The following is a 20680-nucleotide window of genomic DNA, read 5'->3' on the forward strand; positions in this document are numbered from 1 at the left end:
TTTTAAAAAATAAAAAAAAATAAAAAAAGCAATAATAGTTGGGTTTTGCTACAAGGCTAGCATGAAAAATACTGTGGCATTCTCCAAATATTCTGTAGAGTCATGCTAGAGAAGTATCAGAGCATTCAGCACCTAACAAAGGATGTTTTGGAAAATACTGGGTAAAATGTAGAGTATTAGGTTTGTTTCTGGAGGAAAGGGTGTATGTTGGTGTCAGTTCATCAGCTTTTTAAAATTACTTGATTCTTCCATTTGGATAAATTATACTTTTAATCTAGATTCTTTATGTGGGTTTCTAGAACAGCTGTAGCCAATATGGTGTTAGCTACATCATGTCAAGTAAACACTTTTTCTTAGCAAAGTCATGACCTAACCGTGGGTTGAAAAATTATTTGCCTGCAAATGGATCTAGCTCCACATAAAAAAATCTCTAGTGATTGGTTGAAGCAGCATATACGGTAACCTAGTTTCTTAGCCAAAAAGTGGACTTCTTTTTAGCTGGAAAACATCTGTGATTAGTATATTTTCTTAAGGCCATGGTGGTATCTTCAGTTTTCATCAACAGGACAGATATACTGGTATAGCTCTGAATGAATGACAGTAGTTTTTATGTCTAATCTTCTATTTGAAAATATATTGTCAACACAGCTATATAAACAGGGACTTGAGGAAATGTTAGGAAAAAAACCAGCACCTTTTAATGAGAAAACTCACATTAAGTAGGAAAGTAAAGTTGCATTTTGCAAGTGGAAATTTTGGTGAGTTTTCTCTTAACAATGAAATAGAATTGAGCATGAAATGAAATTAACTATTTTAAAGGTATAATAATAAATATGAATAACAATATTATATTATTATATAATGAATAAGAACATAATATAATAACAATAAAATATAAATAACAAAAAACCCCAGAATTCACCTGTTTTGTAAAATGAAAACTACATCGTATATCCTTCCATCATTACAATTTTTTTAGCACAAAAAATCAACACCATAGATTACAAGTTAGCATTTTATTGCCTTTGTTGTATGAATACACTCATGAAAGAATTAAGTTTTGGTAACACAGTAGGATCTTGAACAAGAAGGTTTCTTAAGGTGCTAGTGCAACACAATTAGGAAACACGTGGAATTATCACCCTCATTCTTTCTTCCTTAGCTCTGTCTACTGCAAATCCCAGTTTACAGAGAGCAGTCGCTAGCCATTATACTTCTTTATGAGCTTCCTCGTGCCTTTTTGGTCCAAGGAAGATTTCAGTGCTGATTAGCTAAATATTACAAGAAATAAGAATTTCAGCAATTTGTCACTAATTTTGCCCAGTGTATATCTTGATACAAAACCGTTTCCAGATTCCATTATATTTATATTCTGGTAAGTAAACACATGTGAAAACTGTTAATGTGCTCTTCTGCTTTCTCCAGACCATTACGCTCATCAGCAAAAATTCCCTAACTACTGTGGTGTAAAACCAGAGTATTTGTATTCTGATTGTCTTCTGAAATAATCTGAATTGAATATTCTTCAGTGTAAAACTTTTCACTATGTATGATTAGTTTACATCAGGGGTCCTCAAACTATGGCCCACAGGCTGGATACGGCCCCCCAGGGTCCTCAATCCGGCCCCTGGTATTTACAGAACCCCCCTGCCCACCCCCCCTCCCCGCTGGGGGTTGGGGGGGGAACCAAGCAGCCGCAGATGACTGCCTGCCACTGCATCCGCACGCTGGCCCCCTGTTTAAAAAGTTTGAGGACCCCTGGCTTACATAATAGCCCAAGAATCATATACAGCCATACATTTTTATAGCTGTGATGCTGTTCTTAATCTCATCATAATCCAATATCTACATACTACAGTTTGAATATCTTGAAGAGTTAATAGATTCCTTTGTTATTACAATTTTTACCGTAATACAAATACATTTATTGTTCAATTTTCATTGTATGGATTTTTCATATTTACATAGCTGGGAAAGCTTTGATATATTTTAGTATTTTGTTGCTCCTGTTGCATTTCAGTGCCTGTAAGATGAATTGTGTGTGTGAACGTAAGAAAGCAAAATATGGCACCTGACAGGGAAGGCTGCAGAAGGAATGCTGCTGTGTGTACGGCAAATATCACAGCGACCTTCTTGTTCCCTTGTTGTGCAGGGAATTAACAGATGTCAGCAGATCGACCTGCTGGGCTTATGTAGAAGTCAAAGGGGTCTGCCTTTGGCACAAAGATTTCTGAGTGTTGTGGCCCTATAGATACAAGATGCACGCTTTTCCACTGATTATTTTTAACAGCTGGCAAAGCAGAACTTTCTGTAGTCAAGTGTGCAGGCTTCTATGTAGCTGCATGTCGGGGATGAATAATTAGACTTCTGTCTATTGGGAGGTACGCACCTTGGTTGTCACAAAGAATAAGGCTGACTATAACCACAGCCTAGATGCAGGCATGTTTGGTATTTTATAGTTTTGCTGTACTTACGCCTGTCACCTGTAATGGCGTGTTTTTCCCTGGAGCAAACTTAAGTCTCTTAGTCCTTATTCTATATACCTCTAATAATATTCTAACATACTTTCATCCAAAGCTTTTGACATCATCTGTTCATGTTAACATGGGGACATCAGCAGTTCATTCTGGGGCATAGTCTAATGCTGGCTGTAGAAACACTAGTTGAACTAAGTGGCAGGAATTAGATGAGAGATCTGTATGCTGATGTGCAGATGGTAGAATTTGTTCCTGCACAGAATTTTGTGCCTCTGCACTAAAGATACTGGTGTGGAACAGAGTTCTGGTTTGCCTGTTCTTCAGCATCGTAATATTCCATAAACACTTTAAAGCTGCACACACTGACTCATGGTGCTTTAATTCAGCATGACTGGGGTTCAGACAGGAGAGTGTAGCCTTCCAACCTACCAAATACAGTTACTTTCCCACCCTTCTCACTGGTATCTGGGCACTGCAAACCTCCTTACTGAGCTACTTGATGAAGATCTTTGTGATACCTGTGAGGGATCAAACAGTGTGTGAAAAAGATTTTCTTTTTGACTTGACAGAACTTTCATACTTAATTATTTTGAGTATTTTGTTCAAGGAGAGAAAGGCAGCTGCAGGTTTAAAACTATACACTTTACAAACATAACAATGAAATAATACATAGAAGTTACAACTAAGCTGCTGCACAGACCCATGTTTGCTACTTACCTACAGAGTCAGTAAGGGGAATCGTTTACAGGACATTGTAAAAAGTTCTTGTTGTGGGTTTGCATTGCAAGGTTTTGGTAGTGGGGGTGTGTGGGGGTGGGTGTGCACTACAGGTGTAGTTTCTGTGTGAAGATGCCAGAACCTTCCCTCTTGTCAAATGGACCTACTGCTGGCCAAGGCTAAGTCCATCAGCAACAGTGGTAGGGCCTCTGTAATAGCATATTAAGAAGAGGGGAAAAAAAAAAAAAAAATCTGTTCCAGTGAAAGGGGGGACTCAGAATACATGAGAGCAACAACCCTGCAGCCTCCTGGGTTAGTGAAGGAAGGGGATGAGGTGCTCCAGGTACTGGAGCAGAGATCCCCTGGCAGCCCGTGATGAAGTCGATGGTGAGGCAGCCTGTGCCCCTCAGCCCACGGAGGCCCTCCACCTGCAGCCTGGGGTGGATCCCACACTGGAGCAGGGGATGCCCTAAGGAGGCTGTGACCTGTGGGAAGCCTGTGCTGAAGGTGTTTTGCTGGCAGGACTTGTACCCCTGTGGGGACCCGCACCAAAGCAGTTTGTGCCTGAAGGACTGCACCCCATGGGAGGGACCCATGCTGGAGGAGTGTATGAAGAACTGCAGCCCGTGGGAAGGACTCACATTGGAGGAGTTTGTGGAGGACTGTGTCCTGTGGGAGGGACCCCACACAGCCCCGTTTCCCACCACCCTGTGCCAGTGGTGGGGAGGAGGGAGAGAAACTGGGAATTAAGTTAAGCCCGGGAAGAAGGGAGAGGTGGGGAGAAGGATTTTTTTTTTTTTTTCCTGATCTGAATAGTAAATTAAACTAATTTCCCCAAGTTAAATCTATTTTGCCAATGATGGTAATTGAGTGATGTTCCTGTCCTTTTCTCCATCCATGAGCCTTTCGTTATATTTTCCCTCCCCTGTCCAGTTGAGGAGGGGGGTGATAGACTAGTTTTGGTGGGCACCTGGTGTTCAGCCAGGGTCAAACCACCGCTGTTTTGTAGACAGCTGTAAGGTTTAGAGGCAAGGGCATCAAATAATCAACAAGCAGAATAAATTGACTGCTAAGAGTGAGAGCTACTACTTTTAGAAATCACAAATGGGTTTATACTTAATTTTATGCCAAGTAATTCTGTTTTTTCTCTTTCATATTGTGAATGAAGGGATACAATGCTCTAAGTGGTCAAATAGAAAAAGTTTAACTTCTGTGTCAATACAGTGATTATGAGAGGTTTATATAGCATGCTGTGGGAAAACGTTTGGATTAATAGTAGGCAATTCATGAAAATCATGAAGCAGACATTACTTTACATTTAAAATCACTGAATTTTTCATTATTTAAATGATTTTGTATATCTGAAGCTTCTCCATTCATTGCTTGGAGTTCAAAATTATCTTCAGCCTGATTAAGAGGCATTCCTACTATCTGTCATGCTTTAATTCATAGAATCATAGAATCAGAGAATGGTTTAGGTTAGAGAGGACCTTAAAGATCATCAGGTCCAACACCCCTGCCATGGGCAAGGACACCTTCCACCAGCCCAGGCTGCTCACAGCCCCCTCCAACCTGGCCTTGAGCACTGCCAGGGACGGGGCACCCACAGCTGCTCTGGGCAACCTTTGCCAGTGCCTCTCCAGCCTCACAGTAATAATATCTACTCTGAATCTACCCTCTTTCAAATTCCCTTTTTCATTCTGTTGTTACTCCTTGTGAAAAATCACAAGCAGTTGATGTTAGCATTAGCAGTTCCTAGATAATTTTCTGTAGATCACTTACTGTTTTGCAAAAATGTTTTTATTTTCTTCTTTAATATGTTTGATACCATTTATTTTGCTTCTTTCATGCCTTTAGTCACTTTCAAACTTCTGCCTCATCTCTATACATCTGATTAAAGCTTTTAAATGTATCTTGGTTTTGAAAATGTCATGTTTATTTTACACATGCTGAAAAGAATCAGGGATGATTACATACGTGGTAGTCCATTACATAGGATTTTTGCATTACTAATAAAAGGCAACAGGCTTTAGTGCTGACATGGCAAAGCAGATTTTCACATTTTACTTGACCCGCTTGTAACTTGTTTAACAGTGGCCAGACAGCTATCCCCTGAGCTGTCCTGGGCTTCAGCTTGGTGAATGGTAGAGGCAGTAAAGAGCTGGTAAAAACTAATATTTTTTTTACTATGTCAATACAGTATACGCTATTTTGACCATAATACAATTTTGAATGTAATGGAACATTTTACCTTATGCAGTTTAGCTTTGAGTTTGTAGTACATGCGAAAGGGACTAAGATGATTAGTCCTTGTGGTTATACTTACTGCCTAGTTTTGCTTACTGAGCATATTTTTTACTTTTTGATATTCTTGCCAGTTATTCATTCAAAACAGGTCTCTAAACAGTATAAAAGTTCTTCCCTTCCCTGCCCAGCACTCTGTTAAGTGTCTGGTAAGCACTGTTTAGTTGTGAACAGACCAGCAGAACTGTTTGTATATACAAAGTCAATGGCCTTGATTTCACTTTTTCTTACGTTAATCTTATTTATACACTACCACCACTTGATTGACGAGTTATATTAATAAACTTGCTGTTAGTAAGAGGAAAATCAGGCCCACTGAGAGCTGAAATAAAGATTTAATTAGAAGAGATAAGCTACTGGCTGTGCAGAATTACACAGGTGAAATACTTAAATCTTGTGTATTAATCAAGAGTTAAACATCCTAATGACTTTTCTCTGCAGACTAAACTGTGATTAGTATCTTCACAATCCTGTATGTCCTAGCACAGGGATTAATAATAGGAGAGAATCTCAGAAAACAGTCAAAAGATTCATCTTTACTGCTCCATATAGTTTTTGACTAAATTCTGCATTTGGCATCATGAGATTCAGGCAAACTTCCCAGAAATTGCTGGGTTTACTCAAGGGACTGCTGGAAGCAGTGCTCAGCTGAGAAGATGGAAAAAAGAAGTGTTACTGCTTTTGCTAAGAACTTTTTAAAAGCAGATTTACAATGCATTTTTGCATACCAAAGGATTCTGATATTCTGCTACAATCTTTAAAATAATTTAGTTTAAGTATATGCTACCTGTTCACTCTAAGAACCTACTCAAAATTTGTGATCTTGCAATTAGGAGGTTACATTGTTGATGAAGTTGTATTTATTTATAAACCTTTAACAAGCTAATACTTTCTTTCTTGAGCACAGAAGAAATCAGCAACGGGCAAATGTCGTATTCTCACATCTCTTTACCAGAAAAACTGTCATGAGAATTTTCCCAAAGCCATATGCAAACGCGACTCAGTGCAGGGTTAAACCAGTGTCACGATTTCACCCTCTTCTTCCACTTGATTATATCTACCTGCTTCAGCAGCTTAACCAAAATTCCTTTCGAATGAAATCAAAAGTTTCTGAAGTCTTCAATGTGGGGGAAAACTGATAACCCATTAACAGACATAAAGAGTGCTGCTTTGCTCAAAGAAAAAATAGTAACATTCAAAATAACACTCACGGGGAATCATCTAATGGCTTTCCAGTGTTTTTAACAGCAAACCCCAAATCCTTCTTTCAATATAGAAAAGAACATCTCTGCCTCTTGAGAAAAGGCAAAGTTTTCACATTGGCAGATTCTAAAATAATCTTTTGATTTGTCCTCAGTTTACTTTCTCACTTGCTGTCTTTTTATAGGCAGCTCTGACCTTTCATATCTAAACACTCTGCTCAACATAAATACTAGAGGCTCTGTGAAGATCCCTTGGATTTTAACACAGAGTACAAATGATAAGGTGCTCAAAAAGTACATCGTCTCCTTTGGCCCATAATATCTTAACCGAGAGGTGTTCAGTGTGTCCAAAATCTTCTGCCTTTATATTGAATTCAGCTGTTTGGAGCTCCTTTTTTCCCCTTCCAACTCTCCTAGTTAACATCTTGTTCTGTATATTAGCTGATGCTCAAGGATCTCTTCAGTTCCCCCTGTCAAGCATAAACTTATTAAAACTTGGGATATAAATATCTTTTTGTCGTATTTATCTGTGTTAAATAAATCAGACTTCTCCCTGTGGAATCTCTCTGGGAAGCTTTCCACCCTTCTGTCTTTCTGCTAGATCTCAAGTCATCTGAATTGCAGTTCGTTTATATTTTAGACCTCGGGGTGATATAACATCCTTCAGCTAATAAAGTGTCTCTGTCTGACAGTTCTAAAGTGGTACTCTTCCCGTGACAATTCCCAGGGGCATTTTACGTGGGAATTGAAGAAGTATTTCTGCCTCTGTTACTAAATGAAGGTTTAAATAGGGAATGGGTAAATACAGAGCAAAAGTGCACGTCTGGTGGGAAGATAACATTTCCCACCGGGTCTTTTCCATATTTCTGATACTGTGTTATACACCAAATGTTAGTAAATGGAGGCAGATAACTGTGAGGCCCTTGTCAGGGTGATTGAGATTACAGACATAAATTCTGTCCACAAAAGAGAGCATGATGACTTAGCACCAGAAGATTCTGAATATTAGAGGGTTGTTTTCTTCCCAGATAGCCACTTTTGTCTCTCTATTTCTCTCTGTATTTTTATTTTTGGCTAATGACTTTAAACAGTGAATGCAGCTACATGAACAGGCATTTGTGGTTTTGAATTCAATAGAACTGAGAAACAGACATGCTTGTAGTAGTTATTATTCTTTCTTTTACATGTTTTTCTGGTGGTTGGTTTTGGATCTTGGTACAGTAGACTCTCAAACCAGTCTGAGCAAAAAATAGAGCTCTTGATTGCAGATTTTTTTTGTCTAAGAAAACTGATGAGTTTAGTTCAGGTTTTTGTGAATTCTGCTTCATCAGTCACTGATTTTCACTGAAGAGTTGCCTACCAAGCTCAAGCTATGCATTTTAAAATACAGATCATATCATTTTTGGATACTTCACTGGCAGTAATGTACATCTTTGTTGGTTGCACTGGTACCTTGAAAGCATGGAGGAACCTGAGAATCAAGAAAGCAGGCTGTTCTTATTTACAGACTTCCTAAATTCATACAGGAGACCAAAGCTCAATTTACTTGTTTTGGCCTCAAGTCCTCTGTGCTGTAGAACAGAGTTAGGAGTGACCTTTGCAGGTCAAACTCTATTTAAGCACTGAAAGATTGCATAAGGCTTTTTACAACTACTATTTAAGCAGTCACTGTGTTGCACTGAATTTTATTCAAGAAAAAAGTGCCGTAGTCAATAGTTAAATCATAATTTTCTGCTAGAAGGAATGTAAATTACAGGAGTAGAGCTGGACAGAAATAGTTGGAAATTTACCCTTTTAGTTCTTTTCAAGTTCAATAAGTTTGACAGGAAGCAGAATAAATTTTGCTTTCCATGTTGCCTTTGCTTACTCCATCCACATCAGTTATTGCCAGTCTGGTTCTAGTCAAGTCAGTGAAAATTTTGCATCTGCTGTGATGGATGAAACCTCAGCCCCTTAGCACTGAATCCTAAAGAGGTGCCCAATATTTTGCAGTTACCTGAAGAATGTAGGTTGTTACTGAAGTAGGTCCTCTATCTGCATATTTATTTTATTTTTAATACAAAATTGCGTGAAGAGATGTCTCTAACAATTGGTTTAGCAAGTCAGGGATGCTTAGTTAAAACCAGCTTTACCTCTTGGATCAGTCAGAAGATAATGTTGGAAAGGACATGGCAAAAGAAACTTTTGTTTGTGTTTTAAAGTCTTTCAGGACTTATATGTGCTGATTGACGTGAGTGTGGGTTTTTTCATTATTATTTGCCTTTTATATTAGTAATAAAGAAATAAACAAAAGGATACAATAGAGACAGGAGCTGTAGTTATATTTGTTGTGTTTATTAACATCCTGACAGCAGTACCGCCAGGACACCATTGAGTATTCATACTATAGAAAGGGAGATGAAGGGATTGTTTTCTAATATCTGACAGACAGAATATCAGAAACATTCTGTTCTTTCTCCCAGTTTACTAGTTTGCCATCTTTGCCTCCTCTTCCATAAAGCTCTTGAGAGGCTCTTGAGAGGGTACGTTTCCAGGACTCACACACCTGTGCTGACCATGGCTTGTCAAAGATGGGAACACAGTGGTCATCTCACAATAATGTCAGCCAATTCTTGCAGGAGCAGCATGAACACTATACAGCACCATTGGCTTGAACTTCCTAATTCTGTAAAAGCTAATTTTTCTGTTAATGGCAGGATGAGATGGTTCCTGTAAACTTTTCTGTAGATGTTAGTTTTGCTTGAAAAATGTGATTAGATTTCATGCTATGTTAGCTCTTTAGTTCACCTTATAGCAGATTTAATTTTTACTGGAAACTAGTGGGAAAATGTAGGAAATAATTTTGAAGTCTGCTTTTTACCTCTGTTTCAGAGAGGTCATTGGCTAAGCACACCTCATGATAAACCAGCATATAAATAATCAGCTATAACAACTTAAACATATACTTCTACTGCCTATTTAGTCTGGGAGTTACAATATTGTGTAAATGGCTATGAGTAAGTGGAGTAGTAGCGGGTAAAAAGAATGCACTCCCTTTTTATTTTCTAGTATAAGTTATAGCCACCATAGATATGTATATGTACCATTGTGCATATAGCCATATGTCAGAGAGTTTACGTAGCTAATTTTCTAGCTATGACATCCAGGAAGTTCACAGAACATCAGCATTTGGTAAAATAGTAAAACCATTTGAATGGCTTCAGGTGACCCAGGGCAGACAGCGGGTGAGTCCACAGTCTCAGATCACTCCTTGTTTCATCTCAAGGTCCTGCTGCTCTGCCTGTCCCCTCTGGAAACAGGCTGTATTGCTCCGAGGGGATCATCTTTCAACAGGATCAATAGTTTCCCCATCATCAGCGCCGAGATCCAGGAATAGTTCAGTGGTTAGACTGAGATGGAGCCTGTTGAAATAAACAGTACGGACAAAACTTCAGCTCTTGCTCTGTCAGCCTGGCTTGTCCTCCAGCATTTTTCTGCAAGGGTCCATTCCCTTACAAACTCTCATGCCACCCCACCCCACCCCGCTTCTGTAACACACCACGTATTCTGGATGCCATTGCTTAGAAAGTGCATTTATCATGGTACTATACATGATTAAAGAAGCTTACAAGGTAACCTTCTTATTCATCACTTTATGAAGAGATACCCGTTTTTAAAATGCTGGCATTACCAATGTGCCTCAGACCCCAAGAAGGACATGTGGGGCCAGGAGGAGAACCATGCTGTTGTGACAAGGTGGCTGTAGCCACGGTCATGTAACAATAATCATATGGGGTTGGGAAACAGGGTAGTGCGGCACATGGCTTACACAGTGTCGGTCCATGAAATGAAGCCCCAGAGAGGGCGTATTTATCTCGAGACCCCTCCACACGATGTATAGTGCAGGACACCACCAACAGATTGCTGTAGGGACCAGCCACGAGCACTGCAAATGTGAGCTGTGTTGGAGGAACTGGCCGGGGAGCACAGATCATCCCTAGGTGCTGGTGACAATCACCTAGGTGCAGCAGAGGCACAGCCTGCGGTATTCCAGATACAAGGACCCCCAGCAGAGAGCATGCAGGCTAGAAGGTGCTGGAGAATTTTCCATGAGAAAACAACTTAATGTTTGATTTTGCAACATTATTAACATAATAATTAAATTAAAAAAAAAAAAACAAAAAAACAGCTGGAGAATTAAAGGGAAAGTCCTCAGGTTTGGGAAAGGGGCCTGCTAGCATTTGGTTTACTCAGTGTTTATTGTTTCAGAAAGCAACTTTGGTGGGTGTAAAACCTTGCTGGGACCAAAAAACAATTGTTTTTATGGATTAAAAAGAAAGGGGAGGGGGAGAAGAAAAACTGGATCTCCAGTCTCCGCTTAGGGCTTTGCTTTTCTGTACACTTAAAAAAACATGTTTAGGGACAGACTTGGAGATCAAAGGTCTTGAACCTTCATTTGTACATTATTGTTGCTTACGTGTACTATGTAATACAATTTCAAAAAAAGGGCACAAAACCTTCAAGCAGTGAGCCACATAACATTGTGCAGAACCGCCATGGGATGAAGCTATCAGCTATGTAAATTAAAGCTGCCAGTGCTATTTTTTCACCTTTTCATCTTCTCCAAATGCAAGGAAACAAAAAGAAATTTTTCTCTACCTTTAAAGTGGGCATTTACAGCATTTGCACTTGGAGTACAACCAGGAATAGTCTTTCTAGTGCAAATGTCCTTGAAACTCATTTGAGTTTGAAAGGAATTTTGCAGTTTTGCACTTTTAATCTTATTTATCACTAACCCTTGGGTAAATGTCCCACAATACATCTAGCCAATTACTTACAGAAAAATAATTAAAAATTCTTTTAATATAAAAAACTTTTCTTTTTTTTTTTTTGGGGGGGGGGGGGGATGACAAGGGGAGGACATGACACACGACCTAATTATAGGCATGGAACTTTAATTTTTGTGCTAGGAACTGACACTCAATACCTTCTTGTTCATTTCTATTCAGGAACCTGGGCAAATAGATTATTATCTCTGACAGCTTTCTGGCAGTCCCTCTTGGTTTGACAGTGTTATTTTAGAGGGAAGAGAGTCACTTTTGTATGTAATGAAAGGAAAAGTTGTCAAGCATCCATACATATTTTATGCTGCATAAAACTTAAGTGCTAGAGGAAAGATTATGTTTTCAGTCATGCCATTGTAAATTCATAGTGCTTCTTGCTGACCTCCAGGTTTGCACCAATGACACAGAGTGGCATATAGCCCAGAGGATGAATTCTATTTTTTTTTACGTGGGCAATGCAGCTCTTGTAATTCAGCTTGCCCCTTACTGCCTTTTTGGTTAGTACAGTCATGCACAACTGTGATGTGTATTTTGGCATTTTGGCATTTTCTACTGACAGTGACAGAACTAAAAGCAATTTCTATCAAAGTCCTTTCTTGAAATGGCATCAGGTACAGTCTGCGCAGTCTAGGTTTTTTCAGCTTAGTTCACAGAAGTGGTTACACTTAGCTGCAAAAATAGACTCAGGAAAATATCCCACATTTTCTAGTTGTATGTTGCTAGCTCTGACTTTACTTTGGTCTTGAAAAAGATGGTGAGTCCCTTCAGGCATTTTTGCACATTGTTTCTTTCCATTTTCAAATGCTGCTGAAGCAGCAGCACATGAGCACTGAGGTGAAACAGCAACCAAAGTCTGTTGGTTTCTGTAAGCTGAATGGCAGATGATATTGTCTTTAAAAAGCTTGTTCATTAAGTTTATGTATTTTGTAGAGGAAAAAAACCAAACTCAATTCCTTTACTTCAAAGCAGCCACTATAAAATATGTAGTTTATTCTAACACTAAGCAAGATTTTACGGAACAGTTTCACTGAGGACATATACTGAAAATTCTACATATCTTCTTTGTAAAATACTTACTTATTAAAGAAAATCATGTTTAGGGGCATGAGTTCCCCTATGTCTTTTCCAGAAAATATATGTATATACAGCCTGTGGAGGATCCATTGTTTTAAAATGCTAAAATAACTTTAGTTTATTTTTGCAGATTTTAAATAGTGGAATGTCATAATACATGCCCTCAGAAATGAGGGTTTCATTCATTACCTTTTGTCACTGTTTTAACAGCTCTTTTTCTGCACATTAGCACGTGCATTAAAAACAACAGCCAATTGGAATCAACTTTACCACAGCACTAGCACGCGGATTTTTAGCAGAAGAATATAACATTCTTCACATAGTGGTGTTGGTACTTCAGTAATTACCTGTGAAATTAGATCATGTCTCTAGACCTGGATTTTGCAAAAGGAGGCTGATGTTGTTGACAGTGCTCGATCTGGCAAAGAAAAACGTAGTGCTGAGGCACCTTTAGGAGAGTTAGGCTGGTTTCTATAGTCTTGGCAACAAGTGCTATGTTTGATCAAATTTACTGTGTGATAAATCTTTGCTGTATGCTATATGCTATACAAGAATATCTGGTCGCAGGGGGATGACCTTCATGTACTGAAGCATCCTCCAAAGGCATAGAACTAGGCAGAGCACAGCTCTTCCTTCTTTACTGTCACTGCTACCTGTGAAACAATCAAACAAAAGAAACAAACCAAAATATTATATGTATATATTTGGGATGCTCCAAATCATTCCCATTCCTAACATTTGCTGCCTTGTTTTGTCACAGGTAGAGATCAGCGTGTTATAAAACAAGACCAGAAATCATTTTCATCAAGTGTTTTCAGACCTCAGACAAATTTACATTGACTGTGCTTTTAAAACAGCTGGTTAGTAATGATTTCACGTCTTTGGGATGAAACCCTGACTCAAATGAAATGGGATTTTGCCTGATTTCAAAATAGTGGAGATACTGTTTCATTCAAAGCTTCCACCAATAATTTGAATAATATTATTTTCCTAGAGAGAACTGTAATCTGTATGTTTCAGGACTGATTACTTATACCCAGTTGTGCATCAAAGTATTGTTATTCACTTACTCTGGGTCCTGCAATTAGAACTATGTTGGAATTACACAAAGCAACATCGTCGTTGGTATTTTAGTTGGAGATGCCTGAGATACTCAGACGTTCTTGAAAATAGGTTCTTGAGCACGCTCGCTTTTCTTCATTGTGACTGGAAAGCTGTAGGCATAAAACATTTAGAACCAACAACTTTTCACTAATTCAGTTCCTTATAATGGAGAAGGAGCAGAGTGCTGAACTTTCCTTGTCTGTGGTACAGTTCAAAAAGCATTTTCAAACCATGCCATGGACTAACCTGGCAGGCTTCTTTGGGAGCACGTTAGCAAGTCCTAACTCTTGGAACCTAAAAGCATATTTATTCTCATTCCTCACAAAACCCAGGGTATATTGTTAATCCAACAATAAGGAATTGTCTATGCATAATTCAACATATCCCACTAAATTTACAAGCAACTTTCTTGCAAGACTGCTCAGGATGCTTCAGGCCACACGAGGTTTGAGCAGTCCGTTACGAACTGTGCTTTTCAGATTTCGTTTGCAGGAAAACACTGTCAGGAATGTGGGGTTTGGTTCATCTTTCTGTTATTTCTAATCTTTCCTGAGGCCAGTCTTTGGCTCAACGAAATTTTTGCTTCAGAATTGTGGAATGTAACAGTTCCATTTTTTTACTACCAGTAATGATTATAATAATATTAAATTGCTACTATTAATTAATATTGGTACTACTGATAAATAATTGTGGTACTCAAAACATTATAGTCCAACCTGCTCCATATACCAGTTGGTTGGATTTGCATTTTGAGTGTTATTTCTTCCTCATGTTGGGAATCTCTTATCAGTGTTACTGATTATCAGTCTCCATAAGGCTATTTCATAATTAGAACAAGGTTTTACACTGTTTTATAATGAGAAAATAAAACATGCAGAAGCAGTTAAGTGTCTGAAATACAATCATCCTACAAGAAAGATCTATCATCCTACTTCTATCATCCTACCAAGAAACTACAATAGATGCTCTGCAGCTGGATATAATATCTTGAGGTTTTTTTCTTTTGTAGAAAGAGTGATTGTCCTTTTTCTTTTTTTCCTTTTTTTTTTTCTTTTTTTTTTTTTTTCCCCCTGAAGGCTTCTTCAGGTATTTTCAGCCTTAGCTCTTCCTAGCCATTCCTGTACCAATAGAATCAGAGCCAGTGTAACTAGTATTTCTGTCAGTAAGTAGTGGCTATCAAACAGCCATATGATAGGACAATGCAGTAGATCCATGGAAAACTTAGGTTTTTCTCAAGCAGGATTTGTTTCCAGGATTATCAGGGCTTACTTTGTGCTAGTGAAGACCTGCAGTTCTCTGTAAGACTTGGCAGAAAAGGGTTGTACCAAGGAAAGAGCTGTTAGATGTAAAATCTAACCGTATACTGAGGCAGATTAAGTTTGAGGGAGGAATTAAATGTAAGTCAATGCTGAAGAATGGCTTTGGCAAATAAGCTTTTTTAGATATAAAAAGCACAAATAACCAATATTGTATTTGTTGGATATCTCATGTTGGTAGATCTGCAGGAAGTCAGAAAATAATACATGAATTTATTACTTCATGATTTTACTGATTGTTTTCCCCCTTGCTTTATGGATGCCTTTATTCCGCTTTGGTTTGTTAATGCAGCTGTATTCACTGATTTCTCAGTTACTTCAGCTTCCTTAGAAGTTTTCTCACGTGTGGGGTTAAATTCCAGCTGACAAATACTCAGAGAAAATAAGCTTTGTTTATGTACAGGCATTTGCCATGTGCAAACAACTGAAGCAAATAGCTTAGCTATTTTTACCTTTTTAAATTCTGTTTTATTTTTATGGAAATAGGCTGAGGCCCAATATGGCATGCCTCAGATTATGTCCTCAGAACAATTCCAGCACCGACATTGAATGTAAAAGTACAAATGGAAAAAGAAACTACACAGTGCTAACTAAAGACAGTAGTAGTGGATTTGTCCTTTTTAATTCTTTTCTTTTCAAACAATTGTTATATTACATACATAGCTCTTTGGTTTTTAAAGTAAATTCAACTTCTGCAGAACTTTTTTTTAAAAATGCCATAAGGATATATCCTCATTAGCTTCTAATGGAAGAAAATTCCAACAAGCCTGAAAGAATTCAGTAACATTTTGGAAATCTGTTTTGAAAAATAAACAGAAAAACATTAAGTGCAATTCAACACCAGTGTTACTTTTATGTTATTAGAACCTCAGTTAGGTCTTTCTTGTATCATATTTTACATGCACAAGAGGAAGTTTTCCTTTCATTTTAATTATCTATGGAAAATACATTTATCTGTTCAGCTATGTCGCCCAAATATTGCCAACAAGAATTATCTCGTAGTACTATTAATAGTCTTTTGTGGAATTCATTATAGATTTTTTTTAAAAAATGGATATGCATTGTCATAGAAGTGATGAGCAAACTGTAGTAGCTATAAAATTAAAGAACAAATTCTTGCATTATTCATAATTTAAAGGAAATTGTATTCTTAATTAGCGTCCCAAATTTTCTGGCTATCGTTGACATCCTTACAACAGAGCTGAATAGAATCAAATCATCACATTCAATAGCTGGAATTCAGTTTGGACCAAAACTTCCAGCTCAAATCTGATTTTGTAATTTGTAAGTTTTACCAGCCATGTAGATATCCACAATCTTAAACATTAACTCTTTTTAGGCTACAGTTCAGATTACGCTGACACCTGATCTAGCAAAGGAGTAGGAAACATTGCAGTGCCTCAGTTTTTTGCCTGTTCTGTTTAGTGATTCACACATCTAAGCATAGAGAAGCCTGAAGCAGCAAGTTGGTCTAGTATCCACTCAAATCCCATATAACCTCATAGAGAACTTGATAATACGTTATTTTGAGTTGTTGAGCACCTTGGTAGCTGCCATGTACCCTCAGTTCACACTGCAGACAGTAGAAATTGAGGGACTTTTCTGCATTGCAGAGAAAAGCCCAGAAAAAATGTGATGATGACACTTCTAATCCTGAAGTCAAACTCTCAGGCGAGATTAGATCCAATGAGAATTTGAATCTGCCTGCTTCTGAGAAAGGTGCTGTATTAATTATTATTTATTTTATTGTACTGTATTTTATTTTGTTTTATTTTATTTTGTAAAAGTTACTCTGCAGATTATCTAAGCACAGCAGCAAGAGGTCCAAGAATGTACAAGGTTCTTTCCTCTGGGCATTCATCACAGCTCACACCATGTCAATGATGCCTGTCTGGTGCTTGTCAGTACTGTCAGGAGTCACTGACTGCCTCTGGAAATTCTATTTTCATTTTATTCCATATTCATTTAATGTAAGGGGAGTGGGTGAGGCACAGGGATCAGAAAGCCCTTCTTCAGGACCTCAGTAGTTATCATTTGATCCTTTGGAACTTAGCCTGACAACTTAAAAACTTTATTTCACAGGGTTTGAAATCACTGCATTGCAAAGAGTCCTTGCAAAGTACCAAGATAGTACAAAATGTGGCTAGAGATCTGCAGTTCCATAGTCTTTACAATCTGATTATTTTTATTATGGAATTTATCTTGGAATTGGAAGTATTGTTACCTCAAGAAGGAATATAACACGTATATTTTTCCACATATGAATCAGCGATACTCAGTAGGATAGCATATAGATGCTCTTACCAGGTGAGTTCTATGAAAGTTCCTGTGACCAAGCAGCAAAAAGAAAAGCTTTTATTCGGTTCAGGTTAAATAGGATTTCAAAATGCTGTTTCTTTCCATTTGGTATGTCACAGAATCATTGAACTAATTAAAAATGTTGTTGTGTTGTGCCAGATTTTCTTTTCCAAATACAACATTTTAAAAGGTTGTCACTGTACAGGGTAGACGTCTGGTTGAGGAAAACTGGCAGCATTCCACCACCTGTACTGGTGAGAGGATGCCTGCATGAGTACAAGGAGATGCCAGTTGTCACTCATTCTGCCGTGTCAGGACTCCCCCCGGCCCCCGCTCTGCAAGGGCAGGGGTGCAGTATTTTGGGAGTTGCAGGAGTTGCATTGGCACTGCAGTGTCAAACCTGCAAGGGCCACTGGAAACATTACACAAGGGGAAAACGTCTTAAAATCTCTTGTCTTCTAGAGATATAAGATCCATGTTAGAAGAAAGATCACTGCAGTTTTCACTCATTTCCACCTTGTTTAAGCACTAAGAGTTAAATCTCCATGAGGGTTCCCGTGCACACCCACAGGCACAGTTTTACCTTCTGTATCTCACTTTCTTTAAAATCAATGGTCTGCATAGTTCCTTAACCTTCTCATTGAGGTCACAGTAAGCAGGATCCTAGAGAATAAACATTCAGATTTTTCCTTGATACCATTTTTTGTCATTCAAGAAGTTCCTAAAACACAAGGTGTGAAAGTGTCATAGTCTGTGGAAGGCATTATAGGAATATCATCAGTCTTTTCCACCTTCCCTTCCTCCTCTTGTCTGAGGTGAGGAAAAAAACCATTAAAAAACAGGGATTTGACTGTTTTATTCCTTATTGGTCAGTGATCTGGTAACTTCAAATTATATTGCACTAATAAAATTACTGTGGAAATAATCCATGATACACCATAATACTTAGAAATGAGACATGGCTCTTGGAAAGTGCTTAGCTGATCCTCCTGTAGTTTGGCATTCATACAATCTCGTGTGCTGTTGAAGGACATTAAAATGATGTGCTGAGTGTGTTGGTTTTGATCTTTTTTTTTTTTTTTTTAATTAGGAATGACTTTAATCAAATTTTAATGTTGCAAAATCAAACATTAAGTTGTTTTCTCATGGAAAATCTGCTGAGTTACATGTCTTGTCCTCAGCCACCCTAACCAGTCTTAAAAAGTATTTTCAGAACAGTAACTAAAATGGAAAAAACCACATACAATATGCATAATGTGGCCAAATTTCATGTATTTACTATATATATCTCCTCACACTGCCCGGAATATCTGTAAGATTTTGCTACATTTTGACCATCCAGATTCAAAGGATTAGCATAAATAAATAAATGAAACACAGACGTTCCTCATTCTTTATTTATCATTATGAGAAACATATTGCACTTTGAAAAATAATCCTAAGGGAGTTCTTAATTTGTGTTTCATAAACTGATCATTGTTATATTGGATTGTGTTATAATTAACCAATTTATCAAAAAGCACTAACATAATCAAATGCTTCTTATTTTGACATGAAAACTCTTGCAATATACAAGCAAACAGACAGATGGGAAATACATCAGTTGGAAACCTATCCGATGAATGTGAATATTTAAGAAACACTTCAGATTTTAATGGGCTTTAAAAGAGTATTTACTGTTTAGTCTCTTTTTCTGCATTTCTACTCCATCCATCACCCAAAGCCTGACATAGTGTCACTCTTCTGAGTCATTTTGGCATAAAACCAGGAAAACCCGTCATTACTCAAGCAAAGCGTATGTAGAAGGTGGGGGAAGATGAAAGGAGTCAAAGTAAAGTCTAATAAGTTGTGTTTGAAATGTCACTGCTCTCTTACTTAGGTTTTGAAGGTACCAGGGACATTTATCCACCAGCTGGTAACCCTTCAGACTCAATATTCCTGTTGCCTGTGTGGCAGAGGGATTGTCTAGATTTTCAGAATTTTTATGAAGCTGGAAGGACGGACAAGTCACAGGATTTTCAGGTGCAAACATCATGAATGTAAAGGCTTTAAGAGAATATATTACCTGATGATAAAAGTCTGTGCCAGAGTGTCCTATAAAACAAAATTAACAGGAGTAGCACGAGAAGGCAAGTTTTAAAAAATCATGAGCCTAGGCCTTGCACATTTTGAAATAGCCTTTGAAGTTCAAACTGTGGTTTTAAGTCTTCTCATTTCCTTTTATTTTCAATTTCTGAGAAATAAGCACTAGATCATGATGATTTTTTTCAGTGCATTTGTTTTAGCAGTAGCTGAGATCCTCTTGTAATCATTTATCTCCAGGAACTGTGTCCTTCAGTAAAGCCTAAGATACATTAAGATGTGATAAAATCTCAAGAAGCTAGTGGCACAAATATTGCTGTCTGTTGTGAAGGCTAGGAGGAATAAGCACTACCTGTCTCTACTTCTGAGTTTCAAGGGAAATCTTCCTTTCCCAATATTGGTTTCTTATTCTTCAAAAGGCAAAGTAAGTGAGAAGAAACTTGTGTCTCAGAAAACACGGCAAGAAGGATCGTTTAGGCAGCTAGCTGTAGGCAGCAGAGGCCAGGTGATGTACCCAGCCATTTTCAGCATTCTGTAAGATCCATATATTACAGACTTGTGATATCAGGTGGGAGTTGCCCTCTGGAAGGTAAAACTTCAAGGAAGCTTATTTTCTTCAGCAGCAGGGAGCAGGATGAAAAAAACGTCTGTATGGGGAGGGTGGTGGAGGAAGGTGGAATAAAAGGGATAGGAGGATCTTTTTTATAGACAGCACTGAAGCCCAGTGTTCTCACAAACAGGCTGATGTGAAACATATTATATCAGTTCAGTGACTGCTTGGCAGTGGCAGCTTCCCTTGCCCAAAGTAGCTTCAGAGTAATTATTACTACTTGTACGTTGCTAGCAATGTAGCTTTGGGTATGCTAGAACAAGTATAGGCATGCTAGGTTAAGTATAGACAAATTGCCTAACAGCATTACTTGCCAAGTTTGAGGGATAATTTTTGTAGCCCACAATGAGCTCCATGATGTTTTACACACTGCTAAGTAGTACCCCAGGCAGGTTCATGTAATTTATGTATGAATGCATGATGCACATACATATCTGTGATTGAAGTACAGACATGCGTCCAGTGACTACAGTAAAGATATACTGAACCAAAACTGCTAGTTGCTCTTTGGCATTTGACTCAAATGCATGATAGAGTAGTAAATTCCCTGTAATTTTTATGAAGCTGTGAGGAGGGAAGTAGCTTACAGTTAGTCACATATGTCCAAAGATGAAGGATCTGAGATTAAAAAGAAAAACAAGTTTTATCCGATGATAAGCAGCCCATTCCTTTA

General features: G+C 38.1%; 1 protein-coding gene across 2 annotated transcripts in view; it reads left to right on the plus strand.

Moving 5' to 3' along the window:
• CNTNAP2 (contactin associated protein 2) overlaps positions 1 to 20680 on the plus strand; it is a 1157745-nt gene that overhangs the window by 545321 nt on the left and 591744 nt on the right. The gene's annotated exons all lie outside the window — the stretch shown is intronic.

This window comes from Falco rusticolus, chromosome 4 (genome assembly GCF_015220075.1).
Source record: "Falco rusticolus isolate bFalRus1 chromosome 4, bFalRus1.pri, whole genome shotgun sequence".
NCBI lineage: Eukaryota > Metazoa > Chordata > Aves > Falconiformes > Falconidae > Falco > Falco rusticolus.